This window comes from Schistocerca piceifrons, chromosome 1, assembly GCF_021461385.2.
Source record: "Schistocerca piceifrons isolate TAMUIC-IGC-003096 chromosome 1, iqSchPice1.1, whole genome shotgun sequence".
NCBI lineage: Eukaryota > Metazoa > Arthropoda > Insecta > Orthoptera > Acrididae > Schistocerca > Schistocerca piceifrons.
The window spans coordinates 779,848,216-779,869,764 of NC_060138.1; the positions used below are offsets into that span (position 1 = coordinate 779,848,216).

At 45.1% G+C, this 21,549-nt stretch overlaps 1 protein-coding gene and 1 non-coding gene across 2 annotated transcripts in view; both read left to right on the top strand.

Moving 5' to 3' along the window:
* Positions 1 to 21,549, top strand: part of LOC124775074 (anosmin-1) — a 294,766-nt gene that overhangs the window by 14,265 nt on the left and 258,952 nt on the right. The gene's annotated exons all lie outside the window — the stretch shown is intronic.
* Positions 1,405 to 1,479, top strand: Trnat-ugu. The gene has a single exon. It is a non-coding gene; the product is annotated as a tRNA-Thr (tRNA).

Sequence of the window (21,549 nt, forward strand, 5' to 3'; positions counted from 1 at the left end):
GCACGGCACAGCGGACACACCAGGAACCGCGGTGTTGGCCGTCGAATGGCGCTAGCTGCGCAGCATTTGTGCACCGCCGCCGTCAGTGTCAGCCAGTTTGCCGTGGCATACGGAGCTCCATCGCAGTCTTTAACACTGGTAGCATGCCGCGACAGCGTGGACGTGAACCGTATGTGCAGTTGACGGACTTTAAGCGAGGGCATATAATGGGCATGCGGGAGGCCGGGTGGACGTACCGCCGAATTGCTCAACACGTGGGGCGTGAGGTCTCCACAGTACATCGATGTTGTCGCCAGTGGTCGGCGGAAGGTGCACGTGCCCGTCGACCTGGGACCGGACCGCAGCGACGCACGGATGCACGCCAAGACCGTAGGATCCTACGCAGTGCCGTAGGGGACCGCACCGCCACTTCCCAGCAAATTAGGGACACTGTTGCTCCTGGAGTATCGGCGAGGACCATTCGCAACCGTCTCCATGAAGCTGGGCTACGGTCCCGCACACCGTTAGGCCGTCTTCCGCTCACGCCCCAACATCGTGCAGCCCGCCTCCAGTGGTGTCGCGACAGGCGTGAATGGAGGGACGAATGGAGACGTGTCGTCTTCAGCGATGAGAGTCGCTTCTGCCTTGGTGCCAATGATGGTCGTATGCGTGTTTGGCGCCGTGCAGGTGAGCGCCACAATCAGGACTGCATACGACCGAGGCACACAGGGCCAACACCCGGCATCATGGTGTGGGGAGCGATCTCCTACACTGGCCGTACACCACTGGTGATCGTCGAGGGGACACTGAATAGTGCACGGTACATCCAAACCGTCATCGAACCCATCGTTCTACCATTCCTAGACCGGCAAGGGAACTTGCTGTTCCAACAGGACAATGCACGTCCGCATGTACCCCGTGCCACCCAACGTGCTCTAGAAGGTGTAAGTCAACTACCCTGGCCAGCAAGATCTCCGGATCTGTCCCCCATTGAGCATGTTTGGGACTGGATGAAGCGTCGTCTCACGCGGTCTGCACGTCCAGCACGAACGCTGGTCCAACTGAGGCGCCAGGTGGAAATGGCATGGCAAGCCGTTCCACAGGACTACATCCAGCATCTCTACGATCGTCTCCATGGGAGAATAGCAGCCTGCATTGCTGCGAAAGGTGGATATACACTGTACTAGTGCCGACATTGTGCATGCTCTGTTGCCTGTGTCTATGTGCCTGTGGTTCTGTCAGTGTGATCATGTAATGTATCTGACCCCAGGAATGTGTCAATAAAGTTTCCCCTTCCTGGGACAATGAATTCACGGTGTTCTTATTTCAATTTCCAGGAGTGTATGTAGGTTGTGGACAGTTGGGAACGTGGGTCTCACGGGAAGCGTGCAAGGGATAAATCCCTGCAGTCGCGCTATCCTCTGTGCCCTCGGTGGCTCAGATGGACAGAGCGTCTGCCATGTAAGCAGGAGATCCCGGGTTCGAGTCCCGGTCAGGGCACACATATTCAGCTGTCCCCATTGAGGAATATCAACAACACCTGTTGGCAGTTGAGGGTATCGATTAATTATCATTTCTTTCTAGAGAAGCTGCAAGGTCACCCATTGGTATCTGTTCTTTCGGAACTGTTACTATCTTCATCGTGCATCTAGGTCAGATGGGGTGTAACGTCATACTGATAAGTGGGCTCATACTTCCATGTTTTTCTTATATTTGCTAGATTTTGTAATCACTGGAATAACATGGCGTACCCTCTCAACCACTGAAGTTCTAATTCGTTTCCTCCCTTCCTTCTGTGCCTCTCTTTCATTGTCAGGCAGAGAATGTTGGCTTAAATTGTCTCCATGCAGTAAGTTTGCTATCATACGTGATCTCGCACAAAATCCGCCAATGGAATTATGCCTGCATTCCTCGACCATAGCAAGAGAAGCTAGGCAACACGTGTTCGAGAGACGTGCAGCTATGACTTACATACTGGGGAAAGTTGTGGTTTGCAGTCTCCGTGTTTACAGAAGGCGCTCCGCGGTGACAGCGCGCAGCGACGCCCCTTCGGGTCCGCGGCGGCGAGTGCAGAACGAGCCGCCGAACCGGTATTTCGAGTCTGTTAAAGCCCAAAAATGCAGCGGGACCGCGGAATGACAGGCCCCGGGACAAAGTGGTGGCGGCGCGTCAGAAGGCTGCACCCGCTGCCGAACACGCTGCACAACTGCCGGCCAGCGGCCAGCGCCCGCCACCTGTTACTATAATGTCGTATGCAGCAGCATACAGGGATCTTGACAGCCCGTGTTCCAAAAGCATACAAAACTGCAATTTCTTGATCGTGTTTTGTCTTAAGTAGTTCTCTTAGATTCTCTAGCGCTTTTCATGCACGGGCCTTATGCTAAAGCGGTCTCCTGTTGTTCGGAAAACGAAGGTTTCGTACTTGTGACCGGAAGGTCGCAAAACGAACGAACAGAAAGGTGCCACCATTATCGTGGTGGTGCACTCGGCCCTGTGTGGCGAAAACTTGCAAGACTGCCGAACGTGTAGCAGCCACTACTTCTTTTCGCAGAGCCATGCCGAGGTGCCACTGCGTCCTGGCAGAACTGCCAAAGCTGCATGACCCCCTCCCACCCTTGTAAAACTACCTCACCCCATATTTTTCCAAGACGATTTAGCATTTTTAATAAGTTCATCAGTTGGTTTAATAAAAATGAAGCATTGCTGAAAACGTTCCTTAAACGGATTACAGCCGCAAAATACATTGCTCACAAAAAATAAATGTATCATTCCAGTAAACAAATTAGAAACTGTATAAACTTTCTACAAATAGTTGTTTATTGCAGCTACTGTTCATTGGTTTTAGTTGATATATAATCTTCTTTTTCTTTCTTAGCATTTGTCCGGCCTGCAGGCAGGACACTATGTTTTAGTCTCCTGTTGCCATTTTATCCTAACTTGTGCCTGACAAGGGCGCAGCCATGTGTGTTTGATATCTTCGTGTGTGGTGTGAAACTATCGCTGTCTAAGTCATTCTACTGTCCTTTTACCACGTACATCTGCATCTACATCTACATCTACACCTACACGATTGCTCTTCAATTCACGATTAAGTTCCTGGTAGATCGTTCACCGAACCACCTACATGCTATTTGTCCACCGTTTCCATCTCGAACACCGGGCGCAAAAAATGAGCACCTAAATCTTTCGGTTCGAGCTCTGATTTGTCCTATTTTATAAGAACGATCATTTCTCCCTGTATAGATGGGCACCAACATAATATTTTCACACTTGGAGAAGAAAGTTGCTGATGGAAGTTTCATGAGGAGAGCCTACCGTAACGTAAAGCGCCTAGCTTTAGTGACAGCCACCACAGTCGCGTATTATATTCATGGGACTCTCTCCTCTATTTTGCGATAGTATATTTTGCGATAGTACAAAACGAGCTACCATTTTTGAAAATTTTCGATACCCTCCGTCAATCGTACGTGATTTACTCTCAAACCAAAACCAGTCTTTGACACTGTTGTTGCGGCTGCTCTAAGGACATGCCCACACCAGCACAGACGACCCTCTCTCATCTTGTCTGCTACTGGTGCTGCTCTATATGACTCAGGAGCTACGTCATTCGTGACACGATAGTGGAGTGTTAATACAAATGTCCGCCTCAGCATCTTTGTTTCCATGACAGCAAATCGTTATTCCACTTAGTTTGCTGTAGGCCAGGATTCAGCACCATACAGTGAAACTAAATGGATTACAGATCAGTATACGTTCGACTTGAGCATGTTTGGAATCTTCCGGCCACAGAATGCACCACCCACAGAACGCCATTTGAGCCACATGCTGCGCGGCTGATTATAGATTTTTGCCCTGAGACTTCCCTCGGCGGCAATTTTTGCGTCTAGTTATTTAAAAGTCCTTGTTGTTGGGAGCTTAACATAATTAATTACGATGGCACCCGGATCACTTAGATCTGTGATGAGACACAGCGTTATCTCTATGTTGAGCCATAGACGTGGTGCGATGTATAATAAAAAATTATGTTTGCTTCCCGTGAAATATTAATAGTGCATAAATTATTAATTATAAATAAATAAAACAGAGATATAATTACGATTGGGAGGATATCCCTTTCCAGGAATTCTGTTTTTAATTTTATTTCTTGGAGCCTTGCTTTAGGGGAAGCAACCATGTTGACTATCATTGAAGTCTAGTTTAGCAGCTTTTTCGCTTTCCATCGACAAGACTGTTAGCTTTGACAATCTGGTTCCACCCATAGAGGACGTAAAGTAAATTTTTTATCACATTTTGCTGAAACTAGTTTCAGCAGTCTTACGATAGCACATGCTTGAGTAACGCAGCCGATGACTACTAGGAAGTCATACATTTGTTTACATGTGGTTTTAACTTAGAAGAACAGACATATCTGTATACAGGCATAAGGAATAACAACTCTCATGATATACTAACCATCCTCCGAAGCATTATTCTTCAGTTCTTTTTATTTGCTCAGCAGATCGAAGCAACCAAAAGTTCGTAGAAGTAAAAGTATTGGGACTAGTAAATGAATTCCATATCCCCCCATTCTTTTTGCTTGGTTCCTCCACTGTAACGTCTCGCTCCAATCCTCATTCCGCAGAAATCGGCAAATATTGAAAACCTTACGCAAAATAGGAAATTTTCTTCAGCAACCACTCGTCAGCCTTTAGCATAGTACAGCCCTCTAGAAAAGCTGCAACAACAATTCCATTGCTGAATATGAGCGAGATTATAGGCCACTTGAACCAACCGCACTGTTGGCGTATAAACCAGGTCAAAACAGTATTACACCCGTCTAATACAATCGTTATGGACGTCTCTGTAGCATCAGCTGAGGGCTTTGAGTATCGTAAGCGGTTCGTGGTGATGCTTTTCGCGGGAAAAGTAGAGAAAATAGCTATGACCACTATGGGACTTAACATCTGAGGTCATCAGTCCCATAGAACTTAGAACTACTTAAACCTAACTAACCTAAGGACATCTCACACATCCATGCCCGAGGCAGGATTCGAACCTGCGACCGTAGCGGTCGCGCGGTTCCAGGCTGAAGCGCCTAGAAACGCTCGGCCAACGCAGAAATGAAAGATTAAAGTTCAGCCTCCATATACCAGTCATCACTACTGTTGATCATGGAAAACATTTCTGTAAGTTGTACCCTGACCACATCCAAAACAGGCTTCAGTCACTTTGAAAGTCAAAGGCCCGATCTTTGCGTGAAGTTGGATCTTCCTATTTACGTTCGGAAAATGCGTCCTTTGGCTGTGTCTCGACATTGCGAAAAGTCTAGATCTACTTCTGCTCTCCGGGAGCTATCGTGCAGTGTCTGATGGAGGAAGCATTGTCTAACAGAATCACTTCAACCCCAAGACCCCTGTTCCTTTCCTGTTAGCAGATGCTACATGGGAAAAATGGTTCAAATGGCTCTGAGCACTATGGGACTTAACATCGGTGGTGATCAATCCCCTAGAACTTAGAACTACTTAAACCTAACTAACGTAAACACATCACACACATCCACGCTCGAGGCAGGATTCGAACCTGCGACCGTAGCGGTCACGCGGTCTACATGGGAAGAAAGACCCTCAGCACCCTGGCACCTCAGCATACATGCTCAAATTTCTTTCTTTCCGTCGTAGTTATTACTCAAAGTATACAACGGAGTGCTGAAAAGTAATCCCTCCGAATTTTTTGTACAAAAATTGATGAAGCTTTTAAAATGAAACAAACTTATTACCATTCTACATCTTAATTCTTTAAGTGTAAATATTTATTTCTCCACATAGTCGCCCTAGTGACGAACACATTTGTCCCGACGAGGTGCTCGAAAATGTTCTTTAAGTTTCGGAAGCAGATGAAAATCGGATAGGGCCACGTTGGGACGATATGGATGATGATCGATGACTGTGAACCCGAGGCGTCGAATCGCTGCAGATGTTGCTGCGCTCGTGTGTGGTCTTACACTGTCATGCTGAAGGAGAAGATGCTCCATGTGTGGACGAAGTCTTCGGTTAGAAGCCCGATTGCAGCACGCTGTTCCTCACGCACCGACATGGTTACGTTACAAACCAACATCTCGCATTCGGGAGGACGGCGGTTCAATCCCGCGTCCGGCCATCCTGATTTAGGTTTTCCGTGATTTCCCTAAATCGCTCCAGGCAAATGCCGGGATGGTTCCTTTCAAAGGGCACGGCCGACTTCCTTCCCCGTTCTTCCCTAATCCGATGAGACCGATGACCTCGCTGTCTGGTCTCCTTCCCCAAAACAACCAACCAACCAACCAACAAACCAACATGTTACACGCTACACGTCGGAGACCTCTAGTGGCGGGGGTTCCAACTTGCGTCAGCAAAGCAGTAAAGACTATTGAGTAATATGCATGACATCTAATGTTCATCAACCGACAATGAGAAAAGAATAAAAATTTGTGAGGCATTGCTTGTCAGCATAGTGTGATTCAGCTGGCCCTACATATGGGTTTTCCGCAACCCACGACGCCTTCCTTTCGAATACCACGTGCAAGATTTTCATATTCTGTCATACAAACTATCGTTGTACAGAAAAAATGAACAGGACATTTATGTTTGAAATTTAATACAGTTACATTTTGTACTGGGATACGTTTTTGATGAAGGCCACGGTTGTAGAGTTCTTAACAAAAAGAGAAAAAAAGAAAAACGAGTTTGAAGGTCACTTTTCTACATTTTTCTTGAATAATTTGAAAACTATGGCCTCTAGCGAAAACATATTCCAGAATAAGATTTAACAACATTAAATTCCCTGCAAAGAGTCCTGTTCATTTTTTTTTCGTAGGACTGATAGTTTGTGCCCAGCGGATGAATGAACATGAAAATTTGCGCTTGGTATTTGAAGACGTTGTGGATGCAGGATGCAGATGCTTTTGAAACAATGTACTGAACAACATTAAATCAGTATTTATTTCATCTGCAGACTCCCCGAAACACTCTCTACACTAATGCGAGAAGTAATACGTTTCCTAACTTATGTTAGAAAGCGAGAGCTCTTAAGCTAGGCACTCCGTTGTGTACAAAGCCTTTCTTGTAGCCTTCTTCGTCTTCCTGGCTTTATCGTGTGTCTCGACAGGCTCAGATTTGTTAATATTAGTGGTGATGGGTGATCTGATGCCGTTCCTGACGCCAACCCTTTCCACGGGAACGGGAGTTGTGGGCCCCCTACATCTGTGCCTAGTCTCATGCGCAAGTGTGAGAACTTTTCCCAGATGTTTTCGAAGTGCTGTATCTGAGTCGGGGCGTGGATATCAGCCTGATATTCACATAGGAGTGCGTGAGAAACCTCCCAAAACCACTTCCAGGCTGGCCAGCACACCCGCTCTCGTCGTTTAGCTGCTAAGTGTGTTCAAATCGGGGCCGGCACACCTCACTTCTCCGTGTCACGAAACCGAGAGCTTCACAGCGCGCGGCTATCTGGTCAATTACGACGCCTTTCTTGTAGCTTCTCTCCCTGAAATTTGTTGGGAATTTCAATGATACGAGTGCATTCACTGTGATTATAAGAACTTGAGGCTTGTCTTCTTCAAATCTTCCCTATTTGTGTTGTTTATCCCAACTGATAATGGTTCCAGACTGAAACAAGATAAAAAATGGTTTCCTATAATCGAAAACACGTCATAGATACAATGGCGTTAGTTATTAGTACACCGAAAAACGGTTGCGGCATATTGTTGTCATACCTAAGAGAAACTAGGTTAGTGGAACAGGATCGCTCCAATAATTCGTGTGCGCACTAACTGCACAATACAATGATTTCGTGAAGCTTACTTTTGTGATTTGAACCTCTGCAGGTTATCTTCATTAACAGATTCCCGTTACGAATTCGAAGATAGTGGTAATTTACGACTAACGAAGTATGCGCGAAACTGACATCACGCTAACCAGTTGGCTTCGCAAGACCTAAGTTTACGTTGGATCTCGAACTACTTCTTCTTTTATTTACGTCGGATCTCGAACTTTTTTTTCCAGACGACCGCAGCTCGTGGTCTTGGGGTAGCTTTCTCGCTTCCCTTGCTCGGGGTCCCGGGTTCGGTTCCCGGTGGGATCAGGGATTTTCCTGCCTCGAGATGACTGGGTGTTGTGATGTCTTCATCATCATCCTTCATCCCAAGGCAATGGCAAACTACTTCCGCTACGACCTTGTCTAGTGGCGGTGCGGGTCTCCCACATCGTTTCCTACGCTCCGCGGAGTATGGGACCTCATCATCATCTTTCAAACACTGATACAACAAACGGATGAGTGGGTGGCGTATGTTCCACGTGAGGTCAGAAGTGTGTGTTCAGGGATGCCATCAGCCCCATATGCTCAAATGATGTGTCCAGAGAACTTAACTGATTTTCACCAGTATGTAATTCATATATGTGGAAGAATACTACTATAAGAGAGGGTCCCAAACCATTGGTACACCATAACTGTGCGCTGTTGGTACGTGAAGGTTCTCACTTATGGGTGTTGTTTTTGTAAACGTTTTCCAGTATAGTTTGCGCTTGATTGATGGATGTCCTGTGCATTGCCCCTTCTGTCTTAATGAGGCGTTTTCTTGTGTTAGAATGCGTTTTTCCGTTGTTTCGTCTTTGCATACACCATTGATGCAGCTTGTATTTCTATCGGTGAATGGTGAACGGTGTAACACTGGAATCCGTTTAATGTCAGGACTACATGGGTGATACCCAGTGCTGACTGACGAACGCCTGGGCTCTTTTGGTGAATGAACGCAAATGGCCGCAGAAGCTAGTTTTGTGTTGGGAATGTCAGGCATCGTATTTTCCTCTTCTTTCAAGGTCAAGTCATCAAACACTTCTAAGTAGTTGCTGGACATCCTGCTGACAGTATCTGTAGTTTAGTATTAACAGCTTGAACAAATTATCCATCATTTGCATATATGCGAATCTCTGTGGACTGACATTCGAGGGAGCAGGGACTGAAAGAGCTAACGGTAATCAAATAAAACCTTAACTTTCCTGTGAATTGTAAACAAAATAAATGCAGCCTGTTCAAACGAGCGTGTCTATGAAATGTAAATCTACTGCTAGATAACTTTCAATACAGCCTCCACCTTGGTACGTTGTGCACATGGTGATCGTGACGTTGCTATTAAACCCTGTCTCGTTCACTGGCGCATTGGAGGCAGCAGAATCGTACTGCAGTCAACTTCAAACATCGCTTCTCTAAATTTTTTCAACAGAGTTTAGCGAATAGAACGTCGTCTTCCCTCCAGGGATTTCCACTTGAGTTCATGAAAGATCTCCTCAACACTCGCGTGTTGTTCGAACCTGCCGATAACAAACCTAGCCGTCTGTCTCTGAATTGCTTCGATGTCTTCCTTTAATCCGATCTAGTAGGGATCACAGACACCCGAACAGTACTCAAGAATGTGTCGCTAGTAATCTCTAGGCGAACTTCTTTACGGATGAACCACATCCCCTTAAAATTCTCCCAATAAACCGAAGTCCACCATTCACCTACCTGTTACCGTTCCATTTCATATCGCTTTACATCATTACGCCTAGATATTTAAATGAAGTGACTGCTTCCAACAGCACACTACTAATCCTGTGTTCGGACGTTAAAGGATTGCTTTTTCTAGTCATCTGTATTAACTTAGTCTTTTTATACATTTAAATCAATTTGCCTTCATCACGCCAACTATAAATTTTGCCCAAGTCATCCTCAATCCTCCTGTAGTCATTCAAGGATACCTTCCCGTACACTACAGGATCATCAGGAAACAGCTGCAGACCGCTGCTCGCCCTGTCCGTAAATTCACTTACGTCTACAGAGAATAAGAGTGAGACTATCATACTTCACTGGGGCACGCTTGTCTCTGATGAGCATTCGCCTTCTAAGACATCGTTCTGTTTCATAATAAGTCTTCCAGCCACTCACATATCTGGGAACTTATTCCGTATGATCGTACTTTCGTTAAAAGTCTGCCCTGGGGAACCATGTCATATGCTTTTAGGAAATCTAGGAACATGTTATTTGCCTGCAGCCGTTCACTCATGACTCACAGAATATTGTGTGAGAAAAGTGCAAGCTGAGTTTCGCATGAATGATACTTTCTAAATCCGTGCTAATTTGTGGATAGAGGCTTTTCTGTCTCTAGCAATATGTTCCAAAATGCCGCGCATAAAAAAGGGATATTTCCGTGGCTCATACCTCGGGTTCTTTTTGGCAATAGAATGGTAGGATCATGTGTTTTGGATAGCGTTCCGGCAATGCACCACTTATATCGTTTTACTGTAACTATCCAAATTTTAATATTACACACTTTCCCAAGCTTAGGCAAACGGAACAAATCGCTTGTTTTTTCGCATTAAATGTCGTCTAAGGTGCTCGTTAAGGGACTTATCCCGAGGCACCATTTAGTTCATCGGCCGTTCCTGAGAAAACCCGAAAAAGCGTTTTCCACCATTTTTTCACTGCCAGCAGCGTACATTACCATAACAAACCGCAGTACACAGCTCAAATTTTAACGGCATATTCTCTAGGAATTCGAGAAATATCCCAAGAACTTGTTTATGTGTACCAAAACTGAACCGTAGATACCGAGACGGCTACGCACAGCAAATGGCTATAATTTTTGAACTATGTTCCTAAGATCCCGAACTTGAACAACCTTGAAAACTTTCTTGATATCTTTACCGGTTTCCAAGATACAGAGGCTCGAAGTCAACCTACTTGCACAGGTAAAATACTTTCGTATAATCGTGTGTGAAGCGAAAATGTAGTTTATGAAGTGACGTAATACGGAGAAATATGATGTAAAGTGTCTCCGTTATCATCCGAAGGGTTCTGGGAACCCCACATCGTAGTAGTGGAAGACTTCTAAAAGTTTTATGCTCGTTAAATCCCATCTGAGATGTAAAAATAGTTTTGCGTTATTTCATTTCTTTTCATATGAGTGACATGCCGTGCTGTAGCAGGGAAAAGAAGGGATTAGTGAAAAAATGCTCCTATCGAAGCCCAAAAAAAGTCGAATACACACCGGTTTAAAAGATTCTGACTGAAAGGTGGGGTACCAGATGCCTCATTCTACCTTCTTCAGCACCTTTAGAAATGTTCCGCAAAACTTTGGCATGCCAATATATTCGCGCTTTGTTATGCTGAGAGAAACGGAGACAGGGACAGTGGGAAAGAGACGGAAAAGTAACAAATACTTGGATATAGTAGAGAGTGCTTATGTTATAGAAAGACCGAAGAAGACAATGGCAGTATGAGAGAAAGGGTGGGACACAGTGGCAGTGGAACACAGTTTACAGTGGCAGAACACTGCTAGCAAAAGAGTGAAGGAATAATGCCAGTGGGAGAGAAATAAGAGTCAGAGAATGTGGAAGTGGGTGAGAGCCAGTGATAATGAGAGAAAGAGTCTGTCATAATGACAACGTGGAAGAGAAAGATAGTGACAGTGAGAAGAGACAACAGCGATGGGAAGGAATGAATGAGACAGTAGCAGCAAGAGGGAGCAAGAGGGAGACAGTGACAGCGAAACAGTAGTAGCAGAAGGACATAACGAAGGCGACTGTGGTTGTGAGAAAGGACATAGTAATAGCTTGAGAGACACAAAGAGATAATTACAAATGAGCCGCGTTGAATGAGTGACTGAGAATGGAAATTGGGATTGGATGGCTGTAAGCGACTTACAGCAATGGACTAGTGGGTGTGGACGAATTAGAGTCAAGAGGAGCTTGCGGGAACGAGAGATGAGTGACATGTTAAAAAGAGCGCGAATGGGTTCGCAAATCAAAATTTTTGGGAAAATTTTTAAAGATCCCGAGGAAGGTAGAATGAAGCACTGATCTCTAACTATTCAGTCAGAGTCTTTAAAACAGGAGCATATTCACCTTTTTTGTGCTCCAATAGGAACATGGTTTTACTGGTGCACTGTATTCGAACTCAAAATACGTTCAAGAACTCTGTAGCAAACCTAAGTTAATAATATTGGTCTGCAGTTTTGCATGTCTGTTCTCTTAACCTTCTTATATGCAGGATTCACCTAAGCTTTTTCAAAGTATCTTGGGACTTTGCATTGGGTGAGAGATTCGAGATAAACACAAGCTAAGTAAGAGGCCAATGCCGCAACGTAGTCTCTACGAAACCGAAAACCGAATTGTATTTCCATCCAGACCTGACGATTATTTGTTTTCAACTCTTTCAGCTGCCTCTGTACCGCATGGGTACCTACCACCGTGTCTGGCATACGGGAGTCTGTGCTAGGGTCAAACGACGGTAGGTCTGCGTGAATGATTTCTTAACCCTAGATTTCTAAACCCACGTAAAGTTTACGATTGCAGTAGGGTATAAAATGGGATATTTTGTAGGCCTACTTAATTTGGTATGTAATATACCACTGTAGATCTAATAATTCTGGTTAGCTAATGCATAACTTATAAATTATGACTCCCTTTGAATAAATTTGGAGCAGTACAATTTACGATGGCTTACCAGCAGTGTAACCTTTTCTCCATTTAGCGTTCGAGGGTTAAACGCGGAATTTAACAGTTCATACGAAAACTTTTTGGAAGGTGCTTCTTTCTAAGGTTATCTAGTTTTAGTAATTTCAAAGGTAAATACACTGAAGAGGCAAAAAAAAATGGTACACCTGCATAATATCGTGTACGGCCCCAGAGAGCACGCAGAAGTGCCACAGCACTACGTGGCATGGACACGACTAATGTCTGAAGTAGTTCTGGAGGGAACTGACACCACGAATCCTGCAGAGCTGTCCATAAATCCGTAAGAGCACGAGGGGGGGGGGGGGGGGGGGTGCAGATCTTTTCTGAACAGCACGTTGCAAGGCATCCCATCCAGATATGCTCAATAATGTTCATGTCTGGGGAGCTTGGTGGCCAGCGGAAGTGTTTAAACTCATAAGAGTGTTCCTGGTGCCACTCTGTAGCAATTCTGGACGTGTGGGGTATCGAATTGTCCTACTGGAACTGCCCAAGTCCATCGGAATGCACAATGGACATGAATGGATGCAGGTGACCAGACAGGATGCTTACGTACGTGACACATGTCAGAGTCGTAACTAGACGTATCAGGTGTCCCATACACTCCAAATACGCTCGCCCCACATTACAGAGCCTCTATCAGCTTGAACAGTTCCCTGCTCACATGCAGGGTCCATGAATTCATGAGGTTGTATCCATACCCGTACAGTCCATCCGCTCGATACAATTTGAAACGAGACTCGTCCGACCAGGAAACATGTTTCCATCCATCAACAGCCCAATACCGGTGTTGACGGGCCCATGCGAAGCGTAAAGCTTTGTGTCGTACAGTCATCAAGGGCACACCAGTTTGCCTTCGGCTCCGCAAGTCCATATCGATGATGTTTTGTTGATTGGTTCGAAAGCTGACACTTGTTGATGGCCCAGCATTGAAATCTGCGGCAGCTCGCGGAAGGATTGAACGATTCTCTTCAGTCGTCGTTGATCCCGTTCTTACTGGATCTTTTTGCGACCGCAGCGATGTCGGAGATTTGATGTTTTGGAGGATTCTTGATGTTCACTGCACACTCTTCAAATGGTCGTATGGAAAAATCCCCACTTTATCGCTACCGCGGAAGTGCTGTGCCCCATCGCTCGTGCGCCGACTGTAACACCACGTTCAAATGCACTTAAATCTTGATAACCCGCCATTGTACCAGCAGTAACCAATCTAACAACTGCTCCAGACACTTGTCTTATTGAGGCGCTGCCGACGGCAGCGTCGTATTCTGCCTGTTTACATATCTTTGTATTTGAATACACACGCCTGTAACAGTTTCTTTGGCGCTTAAGTGAAATACTCCAATTACAATTTATTTTAATAACTTATTGGTGAGAATAAATACGGATGGGCCTGTGAAGTTGACAAAACAGCGCAGCAGGCGCCATACTCTGGCCAGCACGGCGTCCCGACCGCACGCGGAAGTGCGCGCTGTTGGGACGGCACTCAGCAAAGAAACAGTTAAATTCTGCTAGAGGCACCCGTCGGCTATAATTTCTAGGCAGCGGCGCAGTCACTTCGCTGTTTTATGTCTACCGATAGCGGTCGAATGGTCACTGTGGTACTGACAACACCTCTTGCACTAAAGTGATAATGCGCTCTCGGTCTGAGCTTGAAACGACATTTCGAAGCTTGTTGACAGACCGAACAGTGTCACGCTGACGAATGTAAACGTACAACTGAACTGCACGGAGAACGAAGCTTTAGTTTTGTCTTCGTTACACAGCCTCTTCTATGTAACGATTTTCTGTACCTGAAAATTGGGAAAGAGACTTCAGATTAAAATAAAAAAAGTACACTGCGTTTGTCATGAGGGCGGTGAAAAACTTTTTTCAAGCATTTTGTGTTCTTTTAGAAAGCGTGCACAGTGGAATAGTTCGTTTCCCGCACCTGTTGATGACACGTTGCCCTATGCTATATGGGCGACGTTTGTGGCTGTGTCACTGTCCAATGGCGCGTCCGCAGCGTAAGCAATTATAGCGCTGCTCGGTGCGTCGTACGCACGGGTCAACGGGTCTTACTCAGCTAGAATGTAGACAGGCGTCCGCCGCTGTGCTTTGAATACGACCGAGCTCACGGACACTGTCGCTATTTCAGCCTGCCCACCAACGCTGGAATTACTTGCAAATCGTTTAACGGATATTAAGCGGCAGTCGCACTGTATAGCTTCCGATATCTGTCTTCGAGAAACTTTTTCATACTGTTTTTAATTATTCGTTATCGTGCGGGGTAAAACCGGTTCTCTTATGCATGACGTTCTAGGTTGGGTGATTAGCTACTATCTTCATGCAATTCAGCCCAGCACTGAAATATGGTTCAATTGCTTCTCATACGGGGATTTCACGCATCGACTTGGCATCAGATGCAAACGTCGAATTTTATCTACATCTTCTCTGGTAACAACGATAGGATCCTGAGTCGTACTGCTCACGGTGATGACTGACGCCGAGCTTTACCTGTATCTGTAGCTTATGTCAAGGCTGGGAGGCTTTTCTGTCCTCGTGAATTGGAGTGAATTACTGGGCCTGTCGTTTGAGATGTCGAGTTACGAGCAAACCGGTGACTTTGTGGACCCTGTCAGTGTACACAACGAACGACCTAACTTGTTGACTAGACTCGTTCTTATCCGATGAGTCAGTCATGGGTCGGTCATGGGCCGTTGCTTCGAAGCCCGTACATTTAATACAGGGTGAAAAGTATTTAAACCGACAAATTCTGGGAGGTTGTAGGGGACATCAAAACAAATATTTTTCCCTATGAGGAGTTTTTAAACCGGTAGAGGAAGATATCTCTGGCAGCAAATTAATTAAACCAACAACCACTTTTCCATTTTTTTATGACCAAGAGACATTAACACAGCCCAATTTCAATTACAGTAGATTTTCAAAAATGCCTCCATTGAAACGCAAACAAAGGTTACACAGTCGGATCATGTTCTGTCTGACACGGGCAAAAACCCCGGGAGTATCCTGAATTGTTCCTGCTGCTGCTACCATCCGGGCAACCAGATCCTCTTCTTATGCAACAGGGGTTGCGTAAACAAGGTTGCCCATCTCTCACCACACAAAAAAGTCCAGAGGGGACAAATCTGGGGATCGAGTAGGCCATGATACAGGATCACCTCTGTCAATCCACGTTTCTGGGAACCGTCGATCCAGGAATCGACACACACGACGACTGAGATGTGCCGGCGCCCCGTCATGTTGGAACCACATTGTCTTGTAGGGAGCGGGACGTCTTCCAGCAATTCTGTCAAAGGTCTGGCGAGAAAATTGTAACAGTGCCTGCCATTTAATGGCCTAGGTAGTAGATACAGCCCAATTAAATAGTTCCAAACAACACCGACCCACACATTAACGAAGAACCGCACTTGATGAGCGCTAGTAACTGGGGCATGTGGGTTATCCTCACTCCAAAGATGCGAATTGTGCATGTTGAAGGCTCCACCACGTCCGAACGTTGCTTCATCGGTAAACAACACAGAGGATGGAAATACAGGATGCATTTCACACTGTTCCAGGTACCATTGCGAAAACTGTGCTCTGGGTGGATAATCAACTGGTTCCAGGTTGTGGACACGCTGTAAGTGAAATGGACGTTCTTACATTCGTCTGATTCGTCCCCATTTTACGTGCAATTGCACGAGTGCTGATTGAAGGGTCCCGCTCCACATGCTGCAAGACAGCTTCCTCAAATTGCAGTGTTCTTACCGTGCGACGGCGTCCCTGTCCAAGTAATCTGCTAAATGGGGCTCTGAGCACTATGGGACTCAACTGCTGTGGTCATCAGTCCCCTAGAACTTAGAACTACTTAAACCTAACTAACCTAAGGACATCACACACACCCATGCCCGAGGCAGGATTCGAACCTGCGACCGTAGCAGCAGCGCGGCTCCGGACTGGAGCGCCTAGAACCGCACGGCCACCGCGGCCGGCCAATCTGCTAAATGACTCGGTCTCATGCAGACGTTGGTACACAGCAGCTAAGGTCATATGATGCGTGATGCGGCGTTTAGGATATTGTTGTTGATAAAACCGCTGTGCAGCTCGTCCGTTGTGGTGCGCTACGTAGTACGCACCAACCATATCAGTGTACTCACCTCAGGTGTATCGCTCCATTAGTAAACAGAGACAATGCACTACTACACTGGTGGATAGCAACTGCTTTCAACTGAAGAGCGTAATACGCCCTCTAACAACTGAAGATCGTAATACGGCCTCTAACAAATGAAGAGCGTAATACGGCCTCCACTGGTTTAAATAATCCTCATAGGAAAAAATGGCATTAGGGAAAAATATTTGTTTTGATGTCCCCTACAACCTCCCAGAGTTTGTCGCTTTAAACAATTTTCACCCTGTGCAGAATTAAACCTATACAGGGTGTTACAAAAAGGTACGGCCAAACTTTCAGGAAACATTCCTCACACACAAAGAAAGAAAATATGTTATGTGGACATGTGTCCGGAAACGCTTACTTTCCATGTTAGAGCTCATTTTATTACTTCTCTTCAAATCACATTAATCATGGAATGGAAACACACAGCAACATAACGTACCAGCGTGACTTCAAACACTTTGTTACAGGAAATGTTCAAAATGTCCTCCGTTAGCGAGGATACATGCATCCACCCTCCGTCGCATTTAATCCCTGATGCGCTGATACAGCCCTGGAGAATGGCGTATTGTATCACAGCCGTCCACGATACGAGCACGAAGAGTCTCTACATTTGGTACCGGGGTTGCGTAGACAAGAGCTTTCAAATGCCCCCATAAATGAAAGTCAAAAGGGTTGAGGTCAGGAGAGCGTGGAGGCCATGGAATTGGTCCGCCACTACCAATCCATCGGTCACCGAATCTGCTGTTGAGAAACGTACGAACACTTCGACTGAAATGTGCAGGAGCTCCATCGTGCATGAACCACATGTTGTGTTGTACTTGTAAAGGCACATGTTCTAGCAGCACAGGTAGAATATCCCGTATGAAATCATGATGACGTGCTCCATTGAGCGTAGGTGGAAGAAACTAAAATGAGCTCTAACATGGAAATTAAACGTTTCCGGACACATGTCCACATAACATCTTTTCTTTCTTTGTGTTTGAGGAATGTTTCCTGAAAGTTTGTCCGTACCTTTTTGTAACACCCTGTATATCAGCACTTATCACTTGCACCGAGTTCAGATATTTCTATTAATGACTGGATGAAGTGTATTGAACAACATTGCATCAGTATTTACTTCGTTTCGAGACTAACATTTGTAGCTGTTAAAAGTAATATATTTTTAGATTGATTAGTAGCTCTAAGTACGGTGGCACAAAAGAGAGCCATAATATTTATCTTTTCCTGAGCAGCTCAGGTACTGAAGTGTGGACGCACGGACGCAAATCGGATAATCTATAATCACAGGTGTAGTCCACTTAGTGGTGCAGTTTCAACAGTGTAGAAAACATTATGTAGTAAATTATGATATATGTTTGCGGGAAGACTGTTAGACACAAAGAAGAAACGGGTGTCACACTGCAGACGGTTCATTATTAAGATGCCGACGATCACAATATCTGTACCTATATCAGTAACGCCACACACACACACACACACACACACACACACACACACACACACACACACCCGCACGCCAGCACACACACATACATACAATACATATGTACCGTATATTCACTAACTTACTACAACAAATGGTTTGAAGATTAATTCAATATTAACCCATTCGTGGGCAAAATTATTGTGCAGTATTTTTAAATGAATGGAGAGCAGATAGTATTTAACTGATAGGTATATAGGTATATACAGGTATATACAGAATATCAAATTTGCTCCAACTTTGGAAGTGAGGTCACGCAACAAGGTGGGAAGTATTCTTCCCACTGCCCTTCCTTGGAGTTAAATGTCATATTTATTTGATAAATTTACTTCTCTTGTTACAATGATTGTTCACAATTACTTTCCATGAAATTTTCTGAAACACGGGTCTCTGCAAAGTGGTATTTGACAATAGGTACAAACACAGCTAGTGCTCTTTTCCGCAGCTTTGGTACTACAATGACGGCACGTCCAGTAGGTTTCTCCTAAAATGGGTTGATGCTCCCCTACAGCCACATGACGAAAATCTTCAGGGACTTTACCCCTTTTTGCCAGAAAGACAGGTTTTTCTCCACTCCATTTTTGGGATGAGAAGCCATCGATCAATTGTCTGGCTAGATGGATCCTGTATGTGAATTGATCATGCTGTCCACTTTCTCTTTTACTTATTTTCCACAGGATAAAACTGTTCACTGCGGCAACGTCCACCAGGAAATAAAATATTCTGTGCCACCATTTTACAGAACGTCAGCCAATAGCATACCTTTCTCGTAATTGATCAAACTTATCGACACCACCCATTATTTTGTTGTATTCTGCAACAACTTCAGGACAGGAAATCTCTGTACTAGGACCATCGCCGGCCGCGGTGGTCTAGCGGTTCTAGGCGCTCAGTCCGGAACCGCGCGACTGCTACGGTCGCAGGTTCGAATCCTGCCTCGAGCATGGATGTGTGTGATGTCCTTAGGTTAGTCAGGTTTACGTAGTTCTAAGTTCTAGGGGACTGATGACCACAGATGTTACGTCCCGTAGTGCTCAGAGCCATTTGAACCAGCCAGAATCATCCTTGTTTTTCCTTTTCACTGTGGCTGTTTCTCACAGGTCATGAATTGAGGACGGGAAAGTGACTGGAAGGTTATCCATCCATTTTACTGCAGAAATGGCTCCTTTTGTTTCAAACTGGAATTCTTCTCGTTCCAATTTTACGTTTTCCTTAATAAATTTGGGTAAATGAAAAGTATTTACCTTATACTATAGCTTTGAGGGAAAAATCACAAAATGTCACGCAAACACAACTGAAAGGCTCCTCTACAGAGCAACACTCAGCTATACAATGCCTCTGCGCGAAGGTACAGCAAAAACGGCGAGAACTTCCGATTGGAAATAGTACCCTTTACTGTTCACTAGGTACTAGCACCGTACAGAGGTGGGAACTGTGAATCCCATGGGACTAGGAGGGAGTTCATTGTAGTGGGAAGCATCTTTCCCACGGCTCACGAAAGGGTTAAATGATGAAATGTATGGGCTTTAAAGCGACGTGCATGACCGACCTATTGGTCCAAATGGCTCTGAGCACTATGGGACTTAACATCTATGGTCATCAGTCCTCTAGAATTTAGAACTACTTAAACCTAACTAACCTAAGGACATCACACAACACCCGGACATCACGAGGCAGAGAAAATCCCTGACCCCGCCGGGAATCGAACCCGAGAACTCGGGCGTGGGAAGCAAGAACGCTACCGCACAACCACGAGCTGCGGACACCGACCTATTCAGGGTGGTCCATTGATTGTGACCGGGCCAAATGTCTCACGAAATAAGCGTCAAACGAAAAAACTACCAAGAACGAAACTTGGCTAACTTGAAGGGGGAAACCAAATGGCGCTAGGGTTGGCCCGCTAGATGGCGCCGCCATAGTTCAAATGGATATCAACTGCGTTTTTTAAAATAGGAACCCCCATTTTTTATTACATATTCGTGTAGTACGTAATGAAATATGAATGTTTTTGTGGGACCACTTTTTTTGCTTTGTGATAGATGGCGCTGTAATAGTCACAAACATATGGCTCACAATTTTAGACGAACAGTTGGTAACAGGTAGGTTTTTCAAATTAAAATACAGAACGTAAGTATCTTTGAACATTTTATTTCGATTGTTCCATTGTGATACGTGTACCTTTGCGAACTTATCATTTCCGAGAACGCACGCTGTTACAGCGTGATTACCTGTAAATAGCACATTAATGCAATAAATGCTCAAAATTATATCCGTCAACCTCAATGCATTTGGCACTACGTGTAACGACATTCCTCTCAACAGCGAGTAGTTCGCCTTTCGTAATGTTCGCAAATGCATTGATGCGCTGACGCATGTTGTCAGGCGTTGTCGGTGAATCACTATAGCAAATATCCTTCAACTTTCCCCACAGAAAGAAATCCGGGGACGTCAGATCCGGTGAACGTGCGAACCATTGTATGGTGCTTCGACGACCAATCCACCTGTCATGAAATATGCTATTCAATAGCGCTTCAACCGCACGCGAGCTATGTGCCGGACATCCATCATGTTGGAAGTACATCGCCATTCTGATATGCAGTGAAACATCTTGTAGTAACATCGGTAGAACATTCGTAGGAAATCATCATACATTTCACCATTTAGATTGCCATCGATAAAATGGGGCCATTTGTCCTTCCTCCCATAATGCCGCACCATACATTAACCTGCCAAGGTCGCTGATGTTCCACTTGTCTCAGCCATAGTGGATTTTCCGTTGCCCAGTAGTGCATATCCCGTAATTTCTCTTGTGCCCAGTGGCAGAAGTGTACATGACGTTCAAAGTCGTCGCCATGCAATTGCTGGTGCATAGAAATATGGTACGGGTGCAATAGATGTTGATGTAGCATTCTCAACACCGACGTTTTTGAGATTCCCGATTCTCGCGTAGTTTGTCTGCTACTGATTTGCGTATTAGCCGCAACAGCAACTAAAACACCTACGTGGGCATCATCATTTTTGCAGGTCGTGGCTGACGTTTCACATGTGGCCGAACACTTCCTGTTCCTTTAAATTACGTAACTATCCGGCGAACCGTCCGGACGCTTGGATCATATCGTCCAGGACACCGAGCAGCATACATAGCACACGCCCGTTGGGCATTTTGATCACATTAGCCATACATCAACACGATATCGACCTTTTCCGCAATTGGTAAACTGTCCATTTTAACACGGGTAATGTATCACGAAGCAAATAGCGTCCGCACTGGGGGAATGTTACGTGATACCACGTACTTATACGTTTGTGACTATTACTGCCCTTCTATCGCAAAGGGAAAAAAGTGGTCCAACTAAAACATTCATATTTCTTTACGTACTACTCAAATATGTAATAAAAAATGGGGGTTCCTATTTTTAAAAAAAACG